This window comes from Oncorhynchus clarkii, chromosome 5 (assembly GCF_045791955.1).
Source record: "Oncorhynchus clarkii lewisi isolate Uvic-CL-2024 chromosome 5, UVic_Ocla_1.0, whole genome shotgun sequence".
Taxonomy (NCBI): domain Eukaryota; kingdom Metazoa; phylum Chordata; class Actinopteri; order Salmoniformes; family Salmonidae; genus Oncorhynchus; species Oncorhynchus clarkii.
The window spans coordinates 32,489,270-32,510,894 of record NC_092151.1 but is presented as its reverse complement, the minus strand read 5'-3'; the positions used below and the strand labels follow the sequence as shown (position 1 = coordinate 32,510,894).

General features: G+C 45.1%; 1 protein-coding gene across 1 annotated transcript in view; it reads left to right on the top strand.

The window, feature by feature from the left end:
* LOC139408655 (arrestin domain-containing protein 1-like) overlaps window positions 1–21,625 on the top strand; it is a 51,321-nt gene that overhangs the window by 14,735 nt on the left and 14,961 nt on the right. The window lies entirely within an intron of this gene.

The window sequence follows — 21,625 nt, the reverse complement described above, 5'->3', positions numbered from 1 at the left end:
AGATGTAAGCTTTTTGTGAGAATGGAACATTTCTGGGATTTTTTATTTCAGCTCATGAAACATGGGACCAACACTTTACATGTTGCGTTTGTATTTTTGTTCAGTGTAGTATTTTAGGCACATAGAGATCTACTTAGGCACATAAACCTACTTTCACCCCTGCCCATAAGTACAGTGCCTTGCGAAAGTATTCGGCCCCCTTGAACTTTGCGACCTTTTGCCACATTTCAGGCTTCAAACATAAAGATATAAATCTGTATGTTTTTGTGAAGAATCAACAACAAGTGGGACACAATCATGAAGTGGAACGACATTTATTGGATATTTAAAACTTTTTTAACAAATCAAAAACTGAAAAATTGGGCGTGCAAAATTATTCAGCCCCCTTAAGTTAATACTTTGTAGCGCCACCTTTTGCTGCAATTACATCTGTAAGTCGCTTGGGGTATGTCTCTATCAGTTTTGCACATCGAGAGACTGAAATGTTTTCCCATTCCTCCTTGCAAAACAGCTCGAGCTCAGTGAGGTTGGATGGAGAGCATTTGTGAACAGCAGTTTTCAGTTCTTTCCACAGATTCTCGATTGGATTCAGGTCTGGACTTTGACTTGGCCATTCTAACACCTGGATATGTTTATTTTTGAACCATTCCATTGTAGATTTTGCTTTATGTTTTGGATCATTGTCTTGTTGGAAGACAAATCTCCGTCCCAGTCTCAGGTCTTTTGCAGACTCCATCAGGTTTTCTTCCAGAATGGTCCTGTATTTGGCTCCATCCATCTTCCCATCAATTTGAACCATCTTCCCTGTCCCTGCTGAAGAAAAGCAGGCCCAAACCATGATGCTGCCACCACCATGTTTGACAGTGGGGATGGTGTGTTCAGGGTGATGAGATGTGTTGCTTTTACGCCAAACATAACGTTTTGCATTGTTGCCAAAAAGTTCAATTTTGGTTTCATCTGACCAGAGCACCTTCTTCCACATGTTTGGTGTGTCTCCCAGGTGGCTTGTGGCAAACTTTAAACAACACTTTTTATGGATATCTTTAAGAAATGGCTTTCTTCTTGCCACTCTTTCATAAAGGCCAGATTTGTGCAATATACGACTGATTGTTGTCCTATGGACAGAGTCTCCCACCTCAGCTGTAGATCTCTGCAGTTCATCCAGAGTGATCATGGGCCTCTTGGCTGCATCTCTGATCAGTCTTCTCCTTGTATGAGCTGAAAGTTTAGAGGGACGGCCAGGTCTTGGTAGATTTGCAGTGGTCTGATACTCCTTCCATTTCAATATTATCGCTTGCACAGTGCTCCTTGGCATGTTTAAAGCTTGGGAAATCTTTTTGTATCCAAATCCGGCTTTAAACTTCTTCACAACAGTATCTCGGACCTGCCTGGTGTGTTCCTTGTTCTTCATGATGCTCTCTGCGCTTTTAACGGACCTCTGAGACTATCACAGTGCAGGTGCATTTATACGGAGACTTGATTACACACAGGTGGATTGTATTTATCATCATTAGTCATTTAGGTTAACATTGGATCATTCAGAGATCCTCACTGAACTTCTGGAGAGAGTTTGCTGCACTGAAAGTAAAGGGGCTGAATAATTTTGCACCCCCAATTTTTCAGTTTTTGATTTGTTAAAAAAGGCTTGAAATATCCAATAAATGTAGTTCCACTTCATGATTGTGTCCCACTTGTTGTTGATTCTTCACAAAAAAATACAGTTTTATATCTTTATGTTTGAAGCCTGAAATGTGGCAAAAGGTCGCAAAGTTCAAGGGGGCCGAATACTTTCGCAAGGCACTGTATTTATCCAGTGGTGTCTTTGCTAATAATCTCATTGATCACTGTCCAATTAGGGATACCAAACAGATTAACACTGATTCTCATATAATTATGAAGAAACATTTTCCCCCCACAAGCTTTTCTTCATGATATGTATTACTCTGACTTCTCTATCAGCTGCATGCCTGACCCTGAATTAGCATCTATTTTTATCTCTCTGGCAAACACGCTCCCTTTAAGCGCCTTAGAGTATAAAATAGAACAAATCCTTGGTTCTCTATAGAACTTTCAGATGTTGTTATGATGAGTAATCAGGCCTGGGCCAATGCTAGAAAAACTGACTCTGTAGCTGATTGGCAGCTTTTCCAGATATTGAGAAATAGATGCACTTCCTCAACCAAGAAAATTAATCTAGCTACTTTCTAAGTTCTTTCTCAGACTCGGCTGATGTTAAACAGTTAATGCACTGAAGCGTGGAAATTCCTCTCCTTCTCTGGCTAAGCAAGTTGTGTCAGACTCTGGCATCATTACTGAGAAAAATGTGATAAGTGATTATTTTAATAAACATTTTATCTCAGCTTTTTATTTGAAAGAAATTATGGTTTAATTGACCCTGGTCAGCCAGTCGCCTGCTTGCCCCTCTCCCATTTCAACAACTTTGTACTGATGTGTTAGACGCCTTGCCCAAGATTGAAAAGAAAATCCACTGATTTGCTTCATAATTTCTTGCAGCAGCTTTCTGCTCCTCTGATTGCAGAATCTTTAAGAAATATTTTTTATCTTACAATTCTTTCTGGCACCATTCCCAGGGTCAGGAAAGAGGCCCATATACTCCCCCTTTACAAAGGAGCTGGCCCGTGTGACCTAAATAATGATCGTCCCATTTCCAAACTCTTTTGCAAAAATTGTAGAATCCTTGGTAAATATCAAATAAAATTATGGACGTAATAAATTACAAACAATGCAAAACAAAAAACACAAAAGACCACAGGTGGTATGGTGCCCTTAAAACGGCAGTCGTCCCCTCCAGCGCCATTGTCTACTAAAGCTTTGAAATGCTTTAACTTCGAAATGTATATGGGGCAGCAGGGTAGCCTAGTGGTTAGAGCGTTGGACTAGTAACCAGAAGGTTGCCAATTCAAATCCCTGAGCTGACAAGGTACAAATCTGTCGTTCTGCCCCTGAACAGGCAGTTAACCCACTGTTCCTAGGCCGTCATTGAAAATAAGAATTTGTTCTTAACTGACTTGCCTAGTAAAATAAATAAAATTCCTTTTAATTGACCTGTCTGAAGTCTTCGACACTGTGGATCACCCATTACTTATTCAGAGGCTTTCATCAACTGGCCTGGACCAGGCTGTGTGTAGCTGGTTTGAAAATGATTTAAAGGACAGAACACAGTATGTATTTACTGATGGTGTTAAATCAGGTTTTCTGGACATAACAAAGGGTGTCCCACAGGGATCAATTGTTGGTCCAGTTCTCTTCTGTAACGTACAGTGCATTCAGAAATTATTCAGACCCATTCCCTTTTCCCACATTTTGTTACGTTGCAGCCTTATTCTAAAACTGATTCAATAAATGTTTTTCCTCGTCGATCTACACACAATACACCATAATGACAAAGTGAAAACTGTTTTTTTGAAAACCGAAATACGTTATTTACTTAACTATTTATACCCTTGCTATTAGACTCGAAATTGAGCTCAGGTACATCCTGTTTTCATTGATCATCCTTGAGATGTTTCTAAAACTTTATTGGAGTCCACCTGTGGTATATTCAATTGATTGGACATGATTTGGAAAAGCACACACCTGTCTATAGAAGGTCCCACAGTTGACAGTGCATGTCAGAGCAAAAACCAAGCCATGAAGTCGAAGGAATTGTCTGTAGAGCGTCGAGGCACAGAGCTAGGGAAAGATACCAAAACATTTCTGCAGCGTTGAAGGTCCCCCAGAACACAGTAGCCTCCATCATTCTTAAAAGGAAGAAGTTTTGAACCACCAAGACTCTTCCTAAAGCTGGCCACCCAGCCAAACTGAGCAATCGGGGGAGAAGGGCCTTGGTCAGGAAGGTGAACAAGAACCCAATGGTCACTCTAACAGAGCTCCAGAGCTCCTCTGTGGAGAACCTTCCAGAAGGACAGACATCTCTGCAACAATCCACCAATCAGGCCTTAATGGCGTTCCCACCACCGCAGTGGACGAGCGTCGTAACCACTCGTCCACTGCAGGGGCCCGTCTGGCTCAGAGTCCATGGAAGCAGGGCCTGCTGATATCCCAGGACACCCTTGAAGGAAGTCCGGTGGAGGAGTGACGAAGTGATTTCTGGGCATAATCGGCCCAGGGAAGGAACATGGCCCACTCCCCCTGCCTGACCTGGCAGTGACTCCTTGGGAACCTCCCAAGCTCATGGTTGGTCATCTCCACCTGTTCGTTGGAGAGGGATTGTATGGTGCGGGTGATACCTGGTTGTCCAGCGGCGAGGGGTGTGTGCCCAGATCAACAGCTAATCTCTCACCCCCGTGGGGACGTAGATGCGCTCTGGAGGGAAGGTAGCAGGAGCGGGTTCCCTCTCCAGAGCCTGGCAAATATTCACATATATACGTCCCAACACACAGGGCCAACAATTCGGGAGGACAGATTGATAGACTGGAGGGGACTCAGAGGACCCTCCACAAACGTGGGTGTGGGAAAGCAGATCAGGTCCTCCGGGAATTCTGGTCCCCAGGCGGTAAGTTCAGGGAAGAGGCAAGGGCCTGGTCGATGAAGTTCCCAGCGGAACCGGAGTCCACTAGAGCTGTAGAGACAACACTTGAGGGACAGCCACCCAGGGAACCAGAAAGGGTTTGGTGGAAAACGATGATAATAGAATACTCATGCCTACCATGGGAGATTGATGGTCATGGGGCCACCTCTCTGCTCTAGAGGACCCCGGGTTGGGACACACTGGACACCGCTGAAGCTGGTGCCCCTCCTGGCCGAAATAGGGACAGAGCCCCAGCTGTCTCCGGTGATGCCGCTCTGCTGCGGAGAAGTTTGGCCCCTACCTCCATGGGTTCAGGCTCTGCCTCAGGACAGTCAAAGGAGGGAGACGAGTGACGCGGTGGACACTGGCGCTCCCGAAGAAGGCTATCCAGACGGATGTCCATCGCGATTAGAGTTTCCAAGGATATGTTGTCTTCCCGACATGCCAACTCCATCTGGACCTCCTCACGCAGTCCACTGTGGAATAGAGTGCAGAGCGCCGGCACATTCCATCCACTGCCACAGTCCGAAAGGTGAGGTTGTACTCCGCAGCGGTCTGGGCACCGTGCTGGTCGCTCACCTCCCTCTCTGCCCTCTGGAGGATGGTTGAAGGCCCACTGAACAGAGCCATGAACCTCTCATAGGAACCCAGCTCCTCCTCTCCTCTGTCCCAGATGACCGTATCCCACTCCAATGCCCGTCTGGTCAGCAAGGAAATGACTGTGGCAACCTTGGACATCTCAGTGGTGGAGGCTCCTGTCTGATAGGCAAAATAGAGGGAGCACTGGAGTAGGAAGCAACGGCATTTCGATGGAGTACCAGCATACTTCTCTAGAAGGGACAGTCGGGCATGGTTAACCTGGGCAGATGGCTGGGTAGGCTGGGTGACTGGCTCACTGTGACGACGTGTGGTAGGAGGCCCTCCATCATAGGTATGGAGAACCTCGCTGGTGGTCTCGAGGCGGTGGAGAACATGGAGGAATTATTTCATGGTTGTACCCAGTAGAGCCAGCTGGTCGTGATGTTGGTGTAGATGACAGGCAGTATTCTGTATCGTATACACAGGGAGTCAAAAAGCAGATGCAGAAGGTGAGTTTAATAATAAGAAGCATGAAGATAAACAAAACAGAAGTAGCGTACTGAACGTAAACAAAACCAATACTGCCTGAAGACTGAGGCTACTGAAGGCTAAATAAAGGGGAAATAATCAAGTTAATGATTAAGTCCAGGTGTGCATAACGATGGGGAGCAGATGTGCGTAATGTGGGCTGCCAGGTCCGGTGGTGAGTAGACCGTCGAGCGCCAGAGAAAGGGAACACGAGTAGGCGGGACATCTTCACTATTTACATTAACAATATTGGTTCAACTGTAAAAAAAGAAATACCTGTATGCAGATGACACTGTAGTGTATTCTATTGCCCCCACAGCTGAAAAGGCTCTGTCAGAGCTTCAATCTTCCTTTATTGCCCTGTAGAAAACCTTTGTTTAGTTGAAATTGGTACTTAAAGCAGTTAAAACCAAGTATATGTGTCACGGGATACTAGGAGTGGTGGGTTGGAATCAGGCGCAGAGAGCAGGGTTCAGTAAATCGTGATTTATTCTCCGGCCAAAAAACGGTCACGCCAACATACAAGGCGCATAAAACAGACCAGCCCAAACACAGGACCAAACAGTCCGGAGAATACAAACATGAAAACCACAACCAACAGAGTAACAAAAAACAATCCCGCACAAAACAAGGGTGGGTCAAACTACTACATATAGGGAAGCTAATTAAACTAAAATAAAAAAAAAAAAAGACAAAACCAACAGACAAACGATAAAGGTATCGGTAGCAGCTAGTAGGACGGTGACGACGACAGGCAGCGGAGCCAACTTCGGCGGAAGTCGTGACAGTACCCTCTTCCTGACGTGCGGCTCCCGCAGCGCGCCGCCACCGGCATCGAGGACGACCCGGAGGACGAGGCGCCGGGCGATCCGGGTGGAGGCGGTGGAAATCTCTCAGGAGAGAAGGGTCCAAAATGTCCCCCACCGGAACCCAGCATCTCTCCTCCGGACCGTACCCCTCCCAGTCCACGAGGTACTGTAGGCCCCCCACCCGGCGTCTCGAATCCAGAATGCCACGAACCGTGTACGCCGGGACTCCTCGATGTCCAGAGGGGGCGGAGGGACCTCAGGCACCTCACCTTCTTGCAGGGGACAAGCCACCACCAGCCTGAGGAGAGACACATGAAACGTGGGGTTAATACGGTAATACCTAGGAAGTTGTAACCTGTAACACACCTTGTTTATTCTCCTCAGGACTTTGAATGGCCCCACACACTGCGGCCCCAGCTTCCGACAGGGCAGGCAGAGGGGCAGGTTTCGGGTCGAGAGCCAGACCCTGTCCCCCGGTGCAAACACGGGGGCCTCACTGCGGTGCTGGTCTGCGCTCCTCTTCTGCCGTTCTCCCACTAACCTTAGCGAGTCCTGGACGGCTTTCCAGGTGTCCTTGGAGCGCTGTACCCATTCCTCAATAACCTAACACACACTCAAAAGGGGACAAGTTAGTTGAGGAGTGGCGTAGGGAGTTCTGATCGAGTTCAGCCCAAGGAACATACCGTGCCCACTCACCAGGCCGGTCCCGGCAATAGGACCGCAGAAACCTGCCCACATCCTGGTTTACGCGCTCCACCTGCCCATTACTCTCGGGGTGAAAACCTGAGGTTAAGCTGACCGAGACCCCCAGTCTCTCCATAAACGCCCTCCACACTCTGGACGTGAATTGGGGACCCTGATCAGAAACGATGTCCTCAGGCACCCCATAGTGCCGGAAGATATGGGTAAACAAGGCCTCCGCAGTCTGCAGGGCCGTAGGGAGACCGGGCAACGGGATGAGACAACAGGACTTAGAAAACCGATCCACAACGACCAGGATTGTAGTACTTCCCTGGGACGGGGGAAGGTCGGTAAGAAAGTCCACCGATAAATGTGTCCACAGCCGTTGTGGAACGGGGAGGGGTTGAAGGGGGGGGGGGGGGGGGGCTCTAACCGTGAGGCCCTCTCTATCTCCGCATCCACCTCCCATACCACCGGTGCCACGAGACATGAAGGTGGAATGATGGGAGTTGGCTCAACGGACTGCTCCTCGGTATCATAGAGGCGGGTCAGCGCGTCGGCTTTGGTGTTTTGGGAGCCTGGCCGGTATGAGATGATAAACCGAAACCTGGTGAAAAACATGGCCCATCTAGCCTGACGTGGATTTAGTCATACTCGAGATTACGATGGTCAGTCCAGATGAGAAAAGGGTGTTTCGCCCCATCAAGCCAATGTCTCCACACCTTCAGAGCCTTGACTACAGCTAACAACTCCCGGTCCCTCACGTCATAGTTTCGCTCCGCTGGACCAAGCTTTCTCGAAAAGAAGGCACAAGGGCGGAGCTTGGGTGGCACGCCCGAGCGCTGGGACAGCACGGCCCCGACCCCCGCCTCGGACGCGTCCACCTCCACTATGAACGCTAAAGAGGGGTCCGGATGCGCCAACACTGGCACATTGGTGAACAGCTCCTTCAAACGACTGAAAGCTCTGTCCGCCTCTGCAGACCAACGCAAGCTTCACCGGTTTGAGGAGACAGGTGATGCGGAGGGCCAAATGTACCCCTGTCCCGGTGATTCAGCAACATATGTTTCCATCGCTACTGTCTCCTCCTGGGACAATGGATACAGAATGTTTATCACGCAGTCCTCTCGACGATGGGGTGGTAATTGGGTCGCCCTCTTTTTACTGAAGGCCAAATCGGTATATTCAGAGGGAATGCGCACGGTGGAAACCTGGTCTGGACTCTCCACCGTAGTCGCACCAACGGCAACTCCTATACACCTGCCTGAACACTCCTCTGACCACCCCTTAAGAGCCCCTGTCGCCAGGAAATCACCGGGTTGTGTTGAGCTAGCCAGGGAATGCCCAACACCACTGGAAATGCAGGTGAATCTATAAGGAACAGACTAATCTGCTCCTTATGAACCCCCTGCGTTACCATGTCCAGCGGCACCGTAGCCTCCTTAACTACTCCTGACCCTAATGGTCGGCTATCTAAGGAGTGCACGGCGAAAGGTAGGTCTAACAACACCAGGGGAATCCCTAGCCTTAACGCGAGCCCACGATCCATGAAATTCCCAGATGCGACTGAATCTCTACAGCCTTATGCTGTAGAGAGGGAAGAAACCCAGGGAAAGAAGTTAACACATACATATGACCGACAGGAAGCTCTGGGTGAGTCTGGTACTTACTCACCTGGGGTGATCGAGTAGTGCTCCGCATGCCCTCCCGACTCCCAGACGAGTTCCTCCAGCACCGGTCGGCCATGTGCCCTCGCCGACCACAACTGGTGCATGAAGACACTCCTCCTCCGGTCCCCCTCGAAGCTGCCCCTACTAACTCCATAGGGATAGGGGCAGGAGGGCTGGGAAGTGGAAACGACAGGACCTGATCCGAACGCCCGCGGGCAGCCAGCATGTTGTCGAGACGGATAGCCAAGTCAATGAGTTCATCCAGTGTGAGGGTGGTGTCCCGACATGCTAGCTCCCTGCGGACGTCCTCCCTGAGACTGCATCGGAAATGATCTATCAGGGCCCTGTCGTTCCACCCTGCTCCTGCGGCCAAGGTCCTGAATTCCAGGGCAAAGTCCTGCACGCTCCTCGTCTCCTGACGCAGGTGGAACAGCGGGTGAACTCGGGGTAATAATCCCTCGCCGAGTCCGGACCATTCCACACTGCGTTGGCCCACTCGAGGGCTCGCCCAGTCAAACAGGAGACGAGGGCGCTCACGCTCTCCTCTCCGAAGGGAGCAGGACGCACGGTAGCCAGGTACAGTTCCAGTTGTAGAAGGAAACCCTGGCACCCAGCCGCCGTTCCATCACACTCCCGTGGGAGCGTCAGCCGAAGAGCCCCGGAGCCAGATGTGGTAGCAGGAACAGGAGGTGCTGGAGGAGGGCGTGCTGGAGATGAGGTGGGAAGGCCACTCCTCTCCCATCGATCCATCCTCTCCATCATTTGGTCCATGGCCGAACCAATCCTATGAAGAACGCTGGTATGATGGAGGACCCTTTCCTCCATCGATGGGAAAGGAGATGCGGATGCTCCTGCTGATTCCATGTGTTTTGGGTGCGGGATTCTGTCACGGGATTCTAGGAGTGTTGGGTTGGAATCAGGCGCAGAGAGCAGGGTTCAGTAAATCGTGATTTATTCTCCGGCCAAAAAACAGTCACGCCAACATACAAGGCGCATAAAACAGACCAGCCCAAACACAGGACCAAACAGTCCGGAGAATACCAACATGAAAACCACAACCAACAGAGTAACAAAAAACAATCGCGCACAAAACAAGGGTGGGTCAAACTACTACATATAGGGAAGCTAATTAAACTAAAATACACACAGGTGAAACTAATAAGACAAAACCAACAGACAAACGAAAAAGGGATCGGTAGCGGCTAGTAGGACGGTGACAACGACCACCGAGCACCGCCCAAACAGGCAGGGGAGCCAACTTCGGCGGAAGTCGTGACAATATGTTATTTTCCAAATCACGTAAAAATGTGTAACGGTTTTCTTGAGAAATATATGTAAATGTAAATGTATCTCATGATTTATGCATACGTACTATGGATGGTGCCCTCATTGATCATGTCCCATAAATATTTGTGCATCTGGATTGATGAAACTATCTTTCAAAAGGCATGTTGATGAGTTGGTTAAGAAATTAAGAATTAAAATAGGCTTCTTCTATAGGGACAGGTCCTGTCTTTAGTTAAATAGCAGAAAACAAATCATTCAGTCAACATTCATTCTAGATATTGACTATGGCGATATAGTCTATATGAATGCAGCTGCCACTATATTGAAGCCTTTGAACAGAGTTTATCATAGCGAATTTGGGTAATTACAGGTTCAGTACACATCATTTCATTTTGTACCAGAAAGTAGGCCAGCCCTCTTTAAAATCTTGTAGATCGATGCATTGCATCTCTTTTTGTCTATAAAGCCCTCTTGCATAAACGTCCGCCATACCTTAGGTCTTTGTTAACCTTCAGACATATAAGTTACCAGACCCGGACTCAGGGGTGGCTAACCCTGGAGATCCCTTCAATCGCCACCGAGTCAGGTAAATCTGCATTTTGTTTCTTTGCGCCTTGGTGGAGTTGGTGCCTCTAGGGAAATTTAGGGGGATGTTAGAGGGCCTTTTACTGAAGAATGTGTTTGTTTCATGTGATTGTGTTTTGCTTTTTGTGTTTTGTGTTTGCTTTTCATGTATTTTCTAATAGATATGTATAGCATAATAGTTGTTTACTGATGTGTATGGTGGGCTCATCTGCAAAAGAGAACGTGGTCTCAGAATGACTCCCTGCTTAAATAAAGGTTCAATAAAATACAAATTATTTGAACACTGCAAGATAGTTGGAGGAAATGTACAAGACACATGGTCTAAATGTACATGGTCTAAAAGGGAGGTCAAGAGTTTATGGTACATGGTATGTGCTGGCAGTAGTGGTGACTTGGTGAGATGCTCTGTGGGCTAGACTGTGGTTCAGGCAGAGGATGTATGTTAGGGGAACTTCAGGCTAAACTCCTATGGTAATGTACTTTATCTGTCTGTCCTGCACTAGTGGATGTGAGACTGACTGGACAAAGGAGAAGACAGACAAAGCAGCTTTTCATAATGACTAAGCATAAACAGCCCTCTGTTGAGATTATAGTGGTCAGTAAGTGCTCTCTCTTTTGCTTCACTCCTAACTCTGACTCCTGGTCTGGGTCTGGGGCTAGGTCTGGGGCTAGGTCTGAGTCTAGGTCTGGGGCTAGGTCTGGGGCTAGGTCTAGGTCTGGGTCTAGGTCTGCGGCCAGGTCTGGGTCTAGGTCTGGGGCTAGGTCTGGGGCTAGGTCTTGGTCTAGGTCTGGGTCTAGGTCTGGGGCTAGGTCTGGGGCTAGGTCTGGGTCTAGGTCTGGGTCTAGGTCTAGGTCTGGGTCTGGGTCTGGGTATGGTGCTACAGCGGGAGAACGTAGAGAGAAAACGATAAACCTGTAGCATTATATAACCTCCCCCAGGCTAAGCCTCTTATGCACACTAAACATGCACACACACACGCATTCACACACATACACACTCTTTGAATGCAAACATAATGATTTGTCACCCTACTATACTAGCAGAAAATGGTGTATGCGAAATACCTTAAGACACAATCAACCATCTGGTAGTACCTATTACGCTGAATAAAGATGCTCTTGGTTACTCTAACCAAAGGCTTATCCAGGAGGAATTTAACTTTAAATGCAAATCCTAACGATTGGACTTGTCTTTTGAGAGAAACTACCCCAAGTCTTGTGGAACCTTAGCTGTAACAACAGTTCTGCAGTCCTGTCGGTGCAGAACTCGCTTACAGGCATTTTAACTTCTAGATAATTAGATCAACTGTCTGTGTGCTCTTTGAGTGTTACTGAGAGACAGTGAAAGGGAGTAGGAGGGAGAGCACTAAGTGGAAAGCCAGATTCTCTACTTGTTTGCAGCGCTTTAAGATTTGATGGGGATAGTGAGTGTGGCATTGTATTACTGGAGTGTCTGGATGAGATGTGTTGAGAATGCCTACAGTAAGTAGTGTCTGGATGAGATGTGTTGAGAATGCCTACAGTAAGTAGTGTCTGGATGAGATGTGTTGAGAATACCTACAGTAAGTAGTGGCTGGATGAGATGTGTTGAGAATGCCTACAGTAAGTATGGGTGGTCTCTGCACTGCTAATAGGCCTAATTTAAAACTGGAGATTACCAAGGTTTTCTTTGTGGTACCTTTACATGTGACATATGCTGTGCATACAAACATTCAAGTCATCTCACCAGGGCTTCAGAAGCTGTCCTGTAGTATGTTAAACTGTTATGAGCACAGCAAACACCACTATGAGTGTGGTAAACACCACTGTAGCTAAGGGGAGTTCTATTGATTTGGCTCCGTGAAAGGTTCCACCCTTTTTATCTAAGGGTGCTTTATCTTAGAGGAATTTATGTGCTGGTGTGTAATGCTACTGTTGACGTCAGGTTCCTCTGAGACCATCCATGGAATGTTCTTCCTGGTTTTCCAACAGATTCAGCAGACCTTCTTAATATGCTCATTAATACTCCTGACCTAGTTGTGATGAAACCCCAGCCTCTGGACAGGCACAATCTTCCCCTTGTCTTAGCCAATGTGTCCGGCTGTCTGCCTGCTCCTTCTTTTGGCTGGGGGATAAAGAGCTACCTCTGTCTGTATTGTTCTCTTAAAAGCCGGACATTAAACAAACCCGCTGTAGCTCCTATGTTTTCAGCCCCACCAGTTAGAACCCTACTCAGGGTGCACGTAAACAAGGAAATATCGTTATCAGAGGGTTAGTCTGTCATTCTGCCTCCCTGCCAGTTCCTCCTGCCTGGCTCACATGCTGACTCATTGCTGCCATGCAGTGATGTCACTAGGAGTCATGTTCTGTAAATGCATTTCTTTATATCATGGCCCTGATTGGTTACACAGTAAAGGCTAGGACAACCCTCTATCTGTTACCAAGGAGTTTTTTCCCCCATTAAAGATGTTTGGATTGCCCTCCTAGGCATGTAACAAAAGATGAACTAGGCCTATAACATGAAGCACATGTTTAAACAGCCATGTCCATTCACAGGGGCTATAGTATCTTAAGTTAGAAATAACACACACACATTATAAACAGTAATGCAAAATTGCATAACAGTTTCCGTGAAAGTGTCTGCTAAAGATAGACAATCCTGTGGGAAGAGAAGAAAGCTTGGAATGTCAGGTATAAATAAGCCCTTCATACATAGACAAAAAAGGTATTTCAAACCTACAGGAAGAAGTGTGAGAAAAAGAAAGAGTGACAATGCGAACTATTTGAAGCTCTTGTCTGAGTGGATATAGTAAAACTGTGTGTCAAAGGTCCTGATCATATTAATAGTCCCAGTATTGTAGATATGGAGTAGCCTATGCTGTCTGATCCTTCTGGGATCAGCTGTAATAAAAGAAGCTGGTGTTCTCCACGCCTACAGCCATGTTTCTCTGACACACTTATTGAACCGTGGAAGGCTGAAGAGGCCTTGGAAAGACTCCAGTGTATTTGAGTGAACACAGACACTCAACAAAGACACAACTCAACAAAGACACAATGCATTCAATGATCATTCTTCGTGGTTGTTTGACATGTAGAGTTTGTAATACTTCATGGGTAGTCTGGTGAGAGATGACTTAAAGCTGCTAAAGTCTTGTTCACATTACAATGTGTGAGTGATCCCTGTGGGCACTGCTTGTAGGTGTGTGAAGGAATATAGTTCTGTGGACAATAGACATGCTGTCACTCACTGTAATTTGATGACAGGAAGTCATATGATGCCTAGTATGCCACGTAGCTAGCTGCCTTATCTGAGTTACTGTTCATTAGACACGTGTAACTTCCTGACATTTCAAACCTTTGAGGGCAAAAGCTTGACTTGCTCTAATGCTTGAAATGCTACTGTAAATTCCCCCAAAACTTTGGTTTAACAGCACTTTACTGTAACAGTAATGTACTGTTTAACCAAAGTTTCTCAGGGATTTACAGTAACATATCGTACCTTTTTACAGTAACTTACAGGTAACTAACTGGCTTCTAGTAAGTTACCGTAAAAACAACACTTTTACAGTGTAGGTTAGTGATGTGGAAAACATTTTATACAGTTACATATCGTGATATTATTTTTGACAATATATCATATCATTTTGACAATATCACAATATTATTTTTGCGCTTGTTGGCTGTACCTGCACTAAGTATTTTTCCTTCATAGCTTGATCTCCACTTTCTTTTTAAGTAGGGAACCAATTTGTTTTCAGTACTTTTATTTCCGTGACTGATCAAAACTTGTTTTCTCGTGCATCTCTCTTGTCCCTCTGCAGCAGACATATGGTGAGCAATATGTTTGTAACATGGAATCGCAATACAATTACTGTATTGAATCGCAATACATATAGGATCGTGATAATATCATATTGTGAGGTCCCTGGCAATTCCCAGCCCTAGTGTAGGTCCGAATACAGTAGCTGGCTTTTGTAGTTTGTATTGAAGATGAAGATGAACAAAGAGGAGTTGGAAGCTTTATTACTCTTGAATGATCCAGAAGGAAATCAAACCATGCTTTTTAAGAGCTTGGGCCTGTCTTAGGTACCCTTGACTTGGTGTTGGAATAGTGTTAGGAAGGCTTCAACACTGCCTGATGTGAATTTAGGCAGCAGGCATCTGCTACATATTAACACATATTGTGGTCTCTGCCTTTAATGCCTTGTTCTCCTGTGTCATGATGCCATCAGACAGACTCACACAACAGCTCCATCTGTTTCAGAGTGGCACTGGAGATACCGATCCATTGCAGCCATCCAGCTTCTCTGCCAATCTGCCCCTTCTCTTACCACAGGGTTATTCACCATTCAACCCAACTGCTGCCTGCCAGTCTTTCTGCTGTGGTGATGGGGATAGCAGATTAGAGAAGCTAGCTAGCTAACTCTACTGTCAAGAGTGATTACCCAACCTTTTACTGCCATTTACTATATTTGTCTCTACAAGGGTTTGTAAATACTGGCCAGCTGCTGCTGCTAGTTATGTTTGTGTACAGTGTACACATATTTAATGCCCCTCCCCTTCACAAATGTGACCGACCGGCTCAATTCGGTCCTATGTAGCAACATTTTTTATTATATTTTTTACATAGGATAAAAGTATAGACTCAAAGCTAGAAAACTGTATATCATACACTGCAGTTGAGGAACAATGGAAAAGTAATTCTGCTTTGAAAGTTGATAAACTTGTAACCCCACTTTTGAGAAAATGGACCTCAAATGTTTTGGTAAACCTACTGGAGAGATCTTCTTTGTCTACACCAATTCAGCATTATTCACACGTTCTTAAGCCTTAGCACCACCCATCTTTTTAAGGATTCACATGTGTGGCCATGTGCTAAACTGAGTAAGGTAGTGTAGTAAATAACCTAAGATTTCAAGACTAAAAGTGATGAAAGTAGTAACAAAAATACACTTTATCTAGTCCTTGGCCTACATCCTAATCTGACTTTGGTGCAGGTCATGTTGTCCTTCACATTACCGGTAAACACACACCATATCAAATAAAATCTAAGTTGCACATGCACAGGATTTCATATTTAACCAGGCAAATCAGTTAAGAATAAACTCTTATTTAGAATGACGGCCTACCAGGCTGCCTTGTTCAGGGACAGAACAACAGATTTCTACAGTTTCAGAGCAGGGATTTGATCCAGCAACCTTTCAGTTACTAGCCCAACACTCTAACTACTAGGCCACCTGCTGGCCCAGAAAGTGTAAACAGTACAGTGGAATGGTTATTTGCATATTTGCATAGTAGCAATATCAAAAATAGACAGTGTCCAGAAAAATATTGTATAAATATTTTATAATTATTAGATGATTCTTACCCAGACACACTTGTCAAAATGAATGGTTCATGTGAAAGAAATGCTATAACAACCCCCCAGCCACATCTAGCTAAGTGGAGAGGTCAGTATTGTCTAGACATGTACACATGTACACTTGAAATACAATAGATTACCGTAGTCACCCACAGACACACATGGCTAACTTGATGGATCATGTAATCACCTGGCAAAGCAGAGTATTTTGTTTAGACATGTAGCTTGCTAGCTAGCTAGCTAAACAATGAACCTAATGGTGCTTTCAAGACAACTGGAGAAATACGAGGTCAAATCATGACGTCAGTGATTTTCAGGTCGGAAAGTTGGGGCTCTAGAAAGAGGCCTGAGTTCCCGAGTTTGAATTCCGAGTTAGATGACTATTCAAAATGATTTTTCCCAGTAGGAGCTTATTTTTTTCCAAGTTCCCAGTTGTCTTGAACGCACTGAAGTCGGAGGTCAGAGATTTCCAAGTTCCAGAGTTCCCAGTTGTTTTGAATGTGCCAATAATCCCAACCCATGCTACTAGCAATACAAACTGATTGTCATAGCTAGCCACCATGCATGAATCTGCAGGTAGCTAAAGCTAACCAACTAGGTTCAATGTTAGCTAGCTAGCTAACATTAGGCTATAATTAGCAATGCAAATGATTTTCATCCATCTCCTTAGCTATCACACTCTGCTTCCACTGGGCATTCCAGTGATTTCAAAACTCAGTCAAGTTATTCCGTGACAACCACACTGTTGATCGCCGTTTCAGAAGACTACGATGTACAATGCCAATTTCTGGTTCAATGAAAATGTTTTGACCTATATCAGGGATTTCTTCATCGCCTGATTCATTTTCAGTCAGAGAGAGTCAGCATAGCAGGATCGTCCTCCAGATGCTGGAGAGCTTTTGCAGTTCTTCATGATATCTTTCAAAAAAGACGCGGTAGAAACGATTACCTACACATTCTGAGCAGCTCATGCTATAGACAGAAGCGGGCTACATGGCAGACCAATCGGAACTCATCTCTCGGCATGTCCAGCCCATCCATTATCTCAGGCAATCATGGCTAGCGAGAAGGTTACTGTCTTTTCTGTGGCTAAACCAACCAGGCTCTTAATTTAACAATGTTAAATGTATTTACAAGTTTGTTATTAAGGCACATGAAAGTTCACATGTTCTAGAAAGCATTTCTGCCCAAGAATGCATTTTGATAAAAAAATATATGTTTTGTTCGAATGCCTTTCCTGTGAAGTAGTGACATGCTCCCGATTGGCACAGTGGTCTAGGGCACAGCATCTCAAAGCTGGAGGCATCACTACAGACCCTGGTTCAATTCCAGGCTGTATCACAGCCATCTGTGATTGGGAGTTCTATAGGGTGGTGCCCAGCGTTGGCTGGGGTAGGCCATCTTTGTAAGTAAGAACTTGTTCTTAACTGACTTGCCTAGTTACAGTTTTTCTCAGTCGCTTTGGTGCATTTTTCACATCATCCCTAACATGTGCAAAATAATAAGTGCATTTCTCAGAACAATTTGTACAAACTGCAATATACAATATATATGTTTCTAAAGCTAGTCAGTCACTAAAAATCCTTAGCACATCTCTCAAAAGTAAATATTCATGCCAATGTCAGTGTCATCAGAATGATAAGTCATTGAGTCATTGTTCACGAACAAGGTCGTCAAAATGTTTAGGCATGTTGTCAATGTAACTGTGTACTTTGACAGTATTACCTGATGTAAACTTAGGCTACAGTTTGGATGACAGTTACTGTATTGAAAATGCACAAGGCTGCACTTCTATGGCATATATCAATTTCAACAGTACTATTTACATATTACTGTATGTGGGGTATGGATTGAAAGAGACTGGACAACCCAAGGGGCACAAAGGAAAAAAAACTAAATTAGAAAGAAACACAGGAAACCACCCCTAAGGCACAACTTTGCCCGCAGCACTGTTGTGCTGTCTCTACACATCCAGACGTTCCTGTCTGTCGGCCCACATATTCTCATCCACATCACACCGGATATTTTCCCTTCCAATGCAACGTGGAAAGAATCTTTTGGAATGCCTTATCCATCCTCTGCAGGAGTCTACTGTGATGTCCTCACCTTCTGCATCCATTGCAGCCAGCAGGGTCATCTGTGTGTGTGGCTGACGATCGTACACCTTCCACCTCCATGCTGAAAAGAACTCCTCAATTGGGTTAAGGAATGGTGAATAAGGTGGGAGGAATTCTATGAGCATCCTCGGGTGGGTCACAAACCATTGCCTTATGATGTTTGATCGATGGAAACTCACATTATCACAAATGACCACATACTTTGGCAAATCCTCTCTAAACAGACCAGTCTCATCATCAGGGATGAGAGCCCTGTAGAGAGTCTCTAAAAAGTTGAGTAGATGCTGGGTGTTGTATTGCCCTATAAGGGGGATATGGGTTAGGACACCATGCTCCAAAATAGCAGCACACATGGTGATATTTCCTCCCCGTTGGCCTGGCAAATCCACAGTAGCTCTGTGACCGATGATAGTCCGACCGCGCCTTCTGCATTTGGTCAGGTTGAAGCCAGCCTCATCCACGTATACAAAGTTGTGAGAGGGTTCACTTGATTCCAACTCCATTATACGCTATATCCCAGAACACACAGTTGAATTTGTTTTGGTAAGGAAGTGTGACATAAAATGTACATATATTGCATGTTCCTTCCACAGTTCCTTCCACTGCTGTAAAGTAGTTACATAGATATATGTTTTACCTGTACATACTGGTACCGTAGCTCCTTAACTCTGTCCTCAATCCTTTGGAATGGTACACGGTACAGCTGTTTCATACTCATCTGGTTTCTATGCAGCAACCTGTCGATGGTTGAGATGCTAACCGTATGGATGTTTTCAAAGACATCGTTGTCTTCTATAATGGTCCTTTGTATTTCCCTGAGTCTTATGGCATTGTTTGCTAGGACCATGGTGCAAATAGCCTTTCACATAGACAAAAACTATGCGAACACACATTTTACTGTAAAACATACAGGTGGGTGCATGTAAGGTGCAGTATGTATCTGTATAGAGTATATTTCTGTATGCTGTGAAATACAAGTGGACTACTGTAATATGAAGCATTGTAGGAAGTATACAGTATACTGCTTATATACAGTAACAGTGCACTGTACATTGGTGGACATACCTGTTCTCTCTTCGAAACGTTTGAACTATTGAGTACACGGTTGATCTCCCAATATTTGGTTGCACCCTTCGACCCGCCTCAGCCATTGTAAGGCCATGATTGACAACATGGTCTACAATAGTGGCCCTTATGTCATCAGATATGCGGTTATGTCCTCTTCTGCCTCTTCCTCTGTTTTGCCTTCCACCACGCATCCTTGCTCCTCTTCTTCCTCCTCTTGGCTGTTGACCCTGTTCGTTTCCTGAACCGTCCATTATTGGAAAATTGCAACTCTGTATTGTAGTCTGTCTACATATGCTTGCCAATTGATTCTTCATGAGATGCACCTTTGAGCAATTTAGACAACTGGTTGATTGTTGGTTGAACTAACACTTTACATTCCTTCATGAGTGAGGGTCAATTTCACCTGCACGATTCATCAATTCACGTTTTTGTACAAAAGGTCTAAAAGAAATGTGTAAAACTATGCTTGATAGTTTATGACAAATAGTTCAATAATTTTGCATGTAATGGCTTATGCAAGGAACTAATGCCTAGATGTTTTGAGGGGTAAGACTATTCAACAGAGAACCATATTTTGATCAACATGACATGAGCAATTGATAATGTGGAAAAAAGCTGACACTTGTACATTATCAATTGCAATTTGTTCAAAGGAATAAGAAATTGCTTTAATGATGTGCACAAGTGACTAGATTATTTAGAATTTGTACAAGTAGTATCAAGAATTGCACTTTTGATCTAAGAAAAGCACCAAAGCGAGAAAAACTGTAAATAAAATAAATAAGAATGCCTAGTTTCTTAAACAAATGTGTTGATATCAAATGGGGTGAGGGTGAAGAGAGAAGTGTGTAAATGCATTATGCTAAACGGGGCAGATAGCTTGAGAAACAGATTGCATGTTTTTTTTAATGCCCACATGATGGGTTAGTTTGAAGGGCGCTGGTCTTTTCTGTGCACTGTGAATTTTGCTGTTGTTCTCCCAGAGTAGAACAGAAAAGCTCTGCCGGTGGAGGGGAGCCATCTGCTACTTGTGTGTGTCTCTGGTGCCAACACGGGCTTCTGCATGGGTGTGGGTGTGAGCCTGTGGTCGCTCTGTCACACAGTCCATAACTGCACAGTGTCATATGCCACCACTTCCGTCCCCTGCACAGATCGCTCTTCTCTAAATCTGACCTCTTTCTCCCTCCCTCAATTTCTGACAATGTGATGTCATGAGGGAACATGATGCTATGGCGATGCATGTTTCTGTAAGAGATGAGGAACGTGACCTTGTGTGAACATTGTGTTCAACTGCACATTATCAAAAGGTTTCAGTTCCTCCTTAGAGAGAGGAAGGGGGGAGGAGAGACAGATGATATATAGATAGATAGATAGATAGATAGATAGATAGATAGATAGATAGATAGATAGATAGATAGATAGATAGATAGATAGATAGATAGATAGATAGATAGATAGATAGATAGATAGATGGATGGATAGATAGATAGATGTGTTTGGTGAATTGGGCTTCAGAAAATCTCCCAGGCTTACCCAACTTGTTACATAATCATCTCAACACTCAAACATGGCTGAACACAGCAGGCTGATGATGGGTTTAACAGCAGTTAAACAATACATTTTGTTTTCCAATATGTTTTTTTCTAACCATCATTGAACACAAAATGGCGGCCATTCGACACCGGTTTCACATGAATATTGGCAGCACTGATACTGTTTCTCCTATTTCCTCCTCCCTCTCCATCTGTTGATAACTACACAACACAATCAAGTGTCTGTTTTGTAAGATTATTTATGACCAAGAGAGAATAGAGCCCCTTTGCCCAACTGCAGCAGCCGCCACTAATGACCAAAGTAAGGCATCATGCTTTGTGAGGGTCTGTGGTGTGCCTCGGGTAAGGTCATTATGATGCTAATAAGTCTGCGGCATTCGCTGTGTTTTTCTCTCCAACGGTATGGAACTCAACACAAAGGCCTTTAAACCACACAGACCCTCTCCATACGTCACCCCACTGAGCACTGAGCACAGACATCAATTCAACGTCTTTTTCACATTGGTTCTATGTCATTTCAATGAAATTACATGGAAACAACGTTGATTTAACCAGTGTGTGCCCAGTGGGACGTCGTATGTGTTGTGACCGCTGTGTGCAGTCTGATCAAAATAACCCTCTGGTTCATTCTCAAAGAAGGAGATAGGAGCTTATCACAGGACATCATATTAGTAGTGGCTGCATGTATGCTGCATCATGAAACATGATCTAATCTCCTGGTACATATCTAGGTTGACCTGTACTTATATAATGATAATATTACCCAGAAAACATCTGGTTCATCTGAAGTTTGACGTAGTTGTAGAGTCTGCCTGTCCCGATGGGGCAAGGCTGGCTGGCTCACCCCATGAAGGCTAGCTATTGGATTTGACTTGC